This window comes from Pongo abelii, chromosome 5 (assembly GCF_028885655.2).
Source record: "Pongo abelii isolate AG06213 chromosome 5, NHGRI_mPonAbe1-v2.0_pri, whole genome shotgun sequence".
Taxonomy (NCBI): domain Eukaryota; kingdom Metazoa; phylum Chordata; class Mammalia; order Primates; family Hominidae; genus Pongo; species Pongo abelii.
The window spans coordinates 150,694,544-150,702,038 of record NC_071990.2 but is presented as its reverse complement, the minus strand read 5'-3'; the positions used below and the strand labels follow the sequence as shown (position 1 = coordinate 150,702,038).

The 7,495-nt window shown below is 43.2% G+C and overlaps 1 pseudogene; it reads left to right on the top strand.

Annotated features, from left to right (window-relative positions):
• The first annotated feature begins 2,066 nt into the window (after positions 1-2,066).
• Positions 2,067-2,849, top strand: LOC100460508 (U2 small nuclear ribonucleoprotein B''-like; annotated as a pseudogene).
• Positions 2,850-7,495: the final 4,646 nt, after the last annotated feature.

Below are 7,495 nucleotides of genomic sequence, written 5' to 3'. Positions count from 1 at the left end.
AATCAAAAGACTTCTTAGTTTTTGGCTTACTGAATAAAACTCCTGAAAGTACAATTTCACATACATGTCACCCCCCCTTCCCCCAACTGGGTATCAAAGATAATATCAAAGCAAAATTCCGCATTAGCTTGCCTAGTCCTATTATGGCCTAGTAAATATTTTTCTATTTTGTTTAGAAGAACTTGTAATCTGGTTCCCACTCTTCTTTCTTTGCATGTTTTACAGAACACATCGTGCTTGCAGAGAGAGCAAACCATGCCTGTCTCTTGTGGAGCCCACAGTGCTGTGTGCTTAGTGCGGCAGTTGGGCCAGGAATGAAAACAACTACACCATAGTAACAATCTGTCATTCTGTCCATCTGCTACCCAAGAGGGATCTTAAAATAGTTTCAATTCACCTTTAAAATCCACTGCTCTATGAAGGGCTTGTAACACTTGGCAGCCTTGGAAGCCTGCCTGAGAAACAGGACCGCTATTCGGACTACTGGTGTCCAGCTGTAAGCCTCCTTGGAGGGAAACAAGCCATCCATTCATTGGGCTGTTGTGAAATTTTCCTTCCCCACCAGCCCTCCCAGCCAAGAAGGAGAATACCTGGAGGAATGGCATTCTGAATTTTTGTTCTTCCTAATGTAGGGCCTGAGCTTTTATTTTCTTAATGGCCTTCTCTTTTTTTTCTTCCTGCTTAACCCTCTTCTGCTCCAACTCCCCAACTCTACAGCTTTCCCATTCTTTTAGCTTTTCTTTCTTCAGCTGAGGGATTGGGTGTGAGTTGAGATTTTATGGTCTAGAATTTCCAAATTGATTCATGGGGTAACTGTCCCCAAACCAGCGCGGTTTTAATTAGGGTAGGAGTAATGAAATGGGAGACTCCCTGGACCCCTTTGTGGGACTTGCAACAGGGGTGTGGCTTGTTTGCTCAGCCACCACATGCTCAAACCCCTTACAGGAGGGGAGCATGCAAGGAAGCAGGTGCTGGAGCCAGGGTGAGCACTTTTGGGCTCTGGCCCCATGGCAGTGTCTATGAGTATTACAGTGCTCTTTTAGCCCTGCTGTCCAGGGATGGCTTAAGTGTTAAACAGCTCAGTGAAGAGTCAGGGTGACAGCCTTTTTGGGTTTCTGCACCCAGTGCATCCCAAATTCTTGCCTTGCATCCAGGAAGAATCAGGTTACATGTACTTGAAAGATGGTGAATGCGGGGATTTTATTGGGTGATGGAGGTAGCTCTCAGTGGGATGGGAAGCTGGAGAGGGGATGGAGTGGGAAGATGATCTTCCCCTGGGGTTCAGCCATCCTGAAGCTGATCTCCTCTCCGACTGCCCCCAGCTGAACTCCTCTCAGGTGCTTCCTCTCTTCTCTCATTCTCTGCCATGCCACTCTGCTGCTCTGCTGCTCTGCTGCTCTGCCATGCTTCTGCTCGTGGAGCAGATTTTTATGGGTACAGGATGGGGGGTGTGGTGGGCCAGGGTGGTCTTGGAAAAGGCAACAGTTGGGGGCAAAAACAGGAATGCCTATTCCCATTTAAGGCCTCGGGTGTCCAGGCTTAAGGGTGAGGCCTTTGCTGGGGAACCGCCCTCTACTACCTGGCATTTCCTTGCCTCGTGTCCATATCAGTAGTATGAGTGAAGTGAGACCTTCCTGGGCAAACCCAGACATCTGGTCCCCGGGGTTAGCTCTGGCTCCACTAAGCAGCACCAAAGAGCATGGAGATGCTCAGCATGTGGCAGCTGGAGAGAACAGCATCACCCTTTGTTGGCTCCTGGTTCTAGTGCCTAATTGTGTTCTAGATCTCAACAGGGCATGGCCAGTGGGGATTAAAACAGGACAGAAGATTCTCCTTTTTGCTATTTCCATTTTTTTTAAAGGTTACATTCTCAATATTCTAGTAGTCTAGCCTATCAGATCTCTTGTGTGAATTTGAAAGTTAGATTGCAAAATTTCAATCTCACACATTTTTTTCCATTTTAATTTTCATTTAGGCTGTGAAACCTAGCTTAAAATAAACTTAGAGTAGTTTTTGTTTCTTACGGGAGATGGCATAGGCCTTAGATTATTTACTGTCTCTTTCTGAAGAATTTAACGCAAACATGGATATCAGACCAAATCATACAATTTATATCAACAATATGAATGACAAAATTAAAAAGGAAGAATTGAAGAGATCCCTATATGCCCTGTTTTCTCAGTTTGGTCATGTGGTGGACTTTGTGGCTTTAAAGACCATGAAGATGAGGGGCAGGCCTTTGTCATATTTAAGAAACTGGGCTCATCCACAAATGCTTAGAGACAGTCACAAGGATTTCCATTTTATGGTAAACCAATGCGAATACATATGCAAAAACAGATTCGGATATAATATCTGAAATGTGTGGCACTTTTGCTGACAAAGAAAAGAAAAAAGAAAAGAAAAAAGCCAAAAATGTGGAACAGACTGCAAAAACCACAAACAAAAGGCCTGGCTAGGGAACTCCAAATTCAGCTAATACGCAAGGAAATTCAACACCAAATCCTCAGGTCCTCAATTACCCTCCAAACTATATTTTATTCCTTAATAACTTACCAGAAGAGACTAATGAGATGATGTTATCCATACTGTTTAATCAGTTCCCTGGCTTCAAGGAAGTACGTCTAGTACCAGGGAGGCATTACCAGGGAGGCATGACATTGCTTTTGTTGAATTTGAAAGTGATGGGCAGGCTGGAGCTGCCAGGGATGCTTTACAGGGATTTAAGATCACAACATCCCATGCTATGAAGATCACCTATGCCAAGAAATAACATTTGGGATAGTCATCTTTAAAGGACTTGGTGTTATTTATAGTGTTTGTTTTGCTAACATTTGGTTGGGTCATTGTAATAGAGATTGGGGAAGTGAAAGTGAAATTTTTGTGAAGGACTTAAATTATCTAGTGTTTCTTTAGCCTTGGTAAATTATGAAATACGAAGGCCTTAATTTTGTCCAATAAACTTTGATTTGTATTCTGTGAAAAATAAATACACTTACAGCTACGCTTCATATGCATTCTTTGGGGATAATGCTATCAGATCAAGAATATCTTAGAGGTGTAATTGCATATATTCTCACTTGTCACCCACACCAAAGCCATGAAGTAGGTGGCACAGTTGAATCATTTTTGAACATAGAACACGCCACTTTGATTTAAAATCAAATTATGGCAACGAGAGCTGGGTGTGGTGGCTCATGCTTGTAATCCCAACAACTTGGGAGGCCGAGGTGGGAGGATCACTTGAGCCCAAGAGTTCAAGACCAGCCTGGGCAACATAGAGAGACCCTTGTCTCTACAGAAAAAGAAAAAATTAGCTAGGCATGGTGGCACAGCTGTAGTCCTAGCTAATTGGGAGTTGGAGGTGGGAGGATGGCTTGAGCTCAGGAGGTTGAGGCTGCAGTAAGTTGTGATCGTGCCACTGAACTCCAGCCTGGGCAACAGAACAAGACCTTGTCTCAAAAAAAAAAAAGAAAAAACAAAAACAAAAAACAAAAACCAATAAATTGTGGCAACTAGGAAGAAAAGGGGTATGGAGAATCAATACCATTAAACATAGTCTCACTGATGACTTTTTTCCATACTTTTGGTTGAAATATAAACATATAGATATATCATTCTAAAACCTACCATTTGTTAGGTGTTTTTTGTTCTGAGTAATCATAGCAAGCAATTATGTTTGCAACCAACAGCCATTTGCACCTGTGCCCCCTGAGTCCCCCGCCCAGAGTCTTGCCAGCAGAGCCACCTGTATTTAATACTGAAAACACTAGCTTTCCCAGCTCCCCTTGTTGCCATCAGCATCTAGTTAAATCCTGGTGAATTAAACCAGAAAGAAAGTCTTCCCTGGAGCTTTTGGAAAAAACCTTCCTCTTTAGTTAAAAGATCTATGCAAGGGCAAATTAGTGCCTCTTCCTTTTGGATACAGACTGAGCTGCAGCAGTTCTCTTGCAACCTCAAAGGGACAATCCTGAGAATAAATGACAACTCACTGAAGGTAGCTGAGCAGAAAGATGACAGTCACCTGGGTTATTTTCCACCTCATTAAGCCACTAAGCCAACATTGAAAATACCTACCTCTGGGCTTCTTGTTTTATGAAAAAACTAACATCTTTATTTTTCAAACCACATTTAGCACACTGTTACTTGCATCTAAAAGCATGCTTAATGATTCACTATATAAATGGTATTGCTGTAGTTCACTATCAGACTTAATTTCCTTTTTATAGGAAACTTTTTGTAACATTTCTTTTAATCTCTTGAAATTAAACATCTAGGTAACAAAACTTCTAAACATAATTTTGAAATTCAATAGAATATTCTTACTGGAATATAAATGAGAAATGTTAAAAAATAATTTTAAAGAAGAATATACATTTAAATATGTAAATGCTTGGGTACAACTGCAACAGAAGACATGATAAAGTAGTCAGAGCTTGCATACCTAAGTAGAATCACTGAATATAATGGCTCTCTCATGTAGCATGATACAGGTGTGCTTCGCTGCTGGCTCAAAAACCAACAGAGGTGTAGACATTAGCATTGAGATTTTTCAAAAGGTGAACAGCTCTTGGTGAAGTTCCAACCAATCTACAATCTCACATGGACTTATGTGGCAGCTGCATTTTTGGAAAATTCAGTGTACATTTAGAACGGTACAAAAATTACTTTGTAACACAGAGTTAGGATCCAGAACCACAGCTCTATAAATATGTTTTCACCTACATGAATATCTGATGGTACAATTGGGAGTCATGTGAGACTTTGGACAATTCTTTGCAATGCAGAATTAGCCTAGACATTGCAACATGTCTGGTGTCTCACCCAAAAAACACTGATGGTGGCCCCCTGATTATTGTGACAACCAAAACATGCCCCCATAGGTTTAGAAAGCATCGTCTGGGGACAGTCCTGCAACCGTCTCCCTCACCACAGAGGACAATGTCCTGGGGCAGGCACTCTTGGTTGTTTGCTCTGCTTAGATGTCAGAAGCACTCCTTATTTCTGACTCTGCAAGTCTTAGACATGCTTCCATGGGTGGGTAGGTGAAGGGAAAGTACAGAAGCAAATGGTGGATTGCTTAGGATCGGTGCTATTGCTGTATTTCAAGAGTCACTGGTTCATTGCTTTCTTGGTTTGTGTGCATTTTTTTCAAGGGATCCCCACTATGTGCAAGGAATGATGGTAGACACAGAGTTGACTAAGATTTCCTTCCTGCCCTCAGGGAGGTAGAAGACTAAAATAGAAGCAGAGAAAAGTATCAAATTTTAAGATGGTACAGGTGTTCTTAGCCTGAGGTCCCAGAAATGTGCTTCAGGGGATCCTCTAAAACTCTTGAAATTACAGACAACAATGCACGTGTGTGTGTGTGTGTGTGTGTGTGTGTGTGTGCATTTTTTTGAATAAAGGGTGTATAGATTTAATCATTCTGAAAGAACTCCAAGACACAATAAAGGTTACAGCTGATGCACAGGGCAGGCTGATACACAGGTGGCAGCCTATCTGATGGATATTTGGAAGTTGCCCTCTGCTCCAAATATCTCTTTTACTCACATTTCTTTCACTGAACTTCTACCAATAGAGATTCATTCTAATGAATGGATAGGTAGCATGGATCTCTCCAATACTGATGCTCCAACAACTTTCAAGAAACGTCTATTGAGCTTCTGCTGAGTATCAGGCACTGAACTAAGGACCGGGAATGCAGCAGTGAACAGAATGGAGCTCACAGCCTGGTGAAGGAGCTGGAGTAGGAGCAATATGCAGATACGGGGAGCACTGAGGGGCAACTTGACCCCAAGGCAGTGGAGAGGTTCTCAGGAAGAGATAAGCAATCCTCGGCTGTGCTGATGTAGTTTGAGTAACAGCTAGCTGTCTCGTGTGAACAGAGGGTCCCAGTCCATGAGGACACTGCCTTGGGCCTGAGGACACTGTTTTGGGCCTGTGGACGTGGGCAGGCTGCTGAGGCGGGAGGTGGAAAGCCTCTTCCGGCATGGGGCCTCAGCTGTGCCTCAGTTTTGCTTGGGTTGGCCTCTGGGGGAACAGGTGGGCCTTGCAGGATGACCCTGATGGCATTATCTGCGTTTTGGTGTGTATTTAAGATTCCAGTTCACATGGGCTTCTAGTCATATGTTGCAAGAGTGTTTGTAAAGCAGACTGCAGACTCTCTGGGATTGAAGGGTGAAGGGGGAGGGAGGTTTATAACCTGGAAACTATGTGCTGACTGTGGCCCTGTTGAGATGCAGTGTGGTTTCTATGGGGTTCCTTCTGGACCTCATACATTTCAGTTTCCCCTGGAACAAGGCCTTTGCTGAGAAGGAAAACATACATTGGCCATGAAAATGCAGAAGCCCTCCCTGGGTTGCTCCAAGCAGCTCTCTAAGCGGAGGCTTAACTTGTCCTGAGGCCATCTTGTCTTTGGAAACCCTAACCAAGCAAAACACATATCTTTTTATGCCTTTCCTTTCTTTACACAGACATTGACTAAAAAGGAGCAGGAATAACTGCCAATTCAGTAGGCTCCTTGCTCTTTTGTGCATTTTAAAGGCATTTGGTGTTTGGGATTTGGAAGAAAATCATGAGAACTGAGAAGCTCTAGCTGTCTTGGCGGGAAGCAGGCTCGTTGTTTGCAGAGAGAGCTGGTTTCCATGGTTTTGGACTATAGACAGCTGCGATTTTTTTTTGTTTTTTGGTTTTTTTTAAGAGTAGTTTCTATTTGCAATTGGATCTAATAGTCAAGGTAGCCAGTCTCCCAACAGCAAAAGGTCTTTGAGTTATTTGGAAACACCCTAGTATATTATCATTCACGACCAACTGTACCTGGTTTTTAGTTATTAAAAGTCATGCGTTCTCTCAGGATAGGGCCTGTTTGGCCCAAATTCTGCTTTATCGAGGGCAGCCAATTGTATTTCAGGCTTAAGGTTCTAGTCTTAAAAGTAAACACATTCCTTTCTTTTAAACGACAGGAGACTTGGGATGGTCTGGGATAGGAACGCAGGGTGGGGACCTGCCGTCCTGAAGGCCTGAGAGGCAACTGCTGGAGCTGAGAGGCTCATGGCTTCCCCTCCTCGCCTAAGCCCGCCGCCACAGCAACCATATGGCGCACTGTAGGGAAACCAACATGTGAAAAGTGGCCATTTTACTTCTGTCACTGAAGTAGGACACAGGACAAACTTTTACTTCTTTTTTTCATGACCTATAAAGAAGAACAAATTAAACTAAAATGAAAATAACATTTTTCAGCCAGGCACAGTGGCTCACGCCTATAATTTCAGCACTTTGGGAGGCCGAGGCAGGTGGATCACTTGAGGTCAGGAGTTCGAGACTAGCCTGTGGTGAAACCCCATCTCTACTAAAAATGCATCTCATGCTGAGGCATGAGAATCGCTTGAACCTGGGAGGTGGAGGGTGCAGTGAGCTGAGATGGTGCCACTGCACTCCAGCCTGGGTGACAGAGCGAGACTTCATCTCAAAAAAAAAAAGAAAAAAGAAAAGA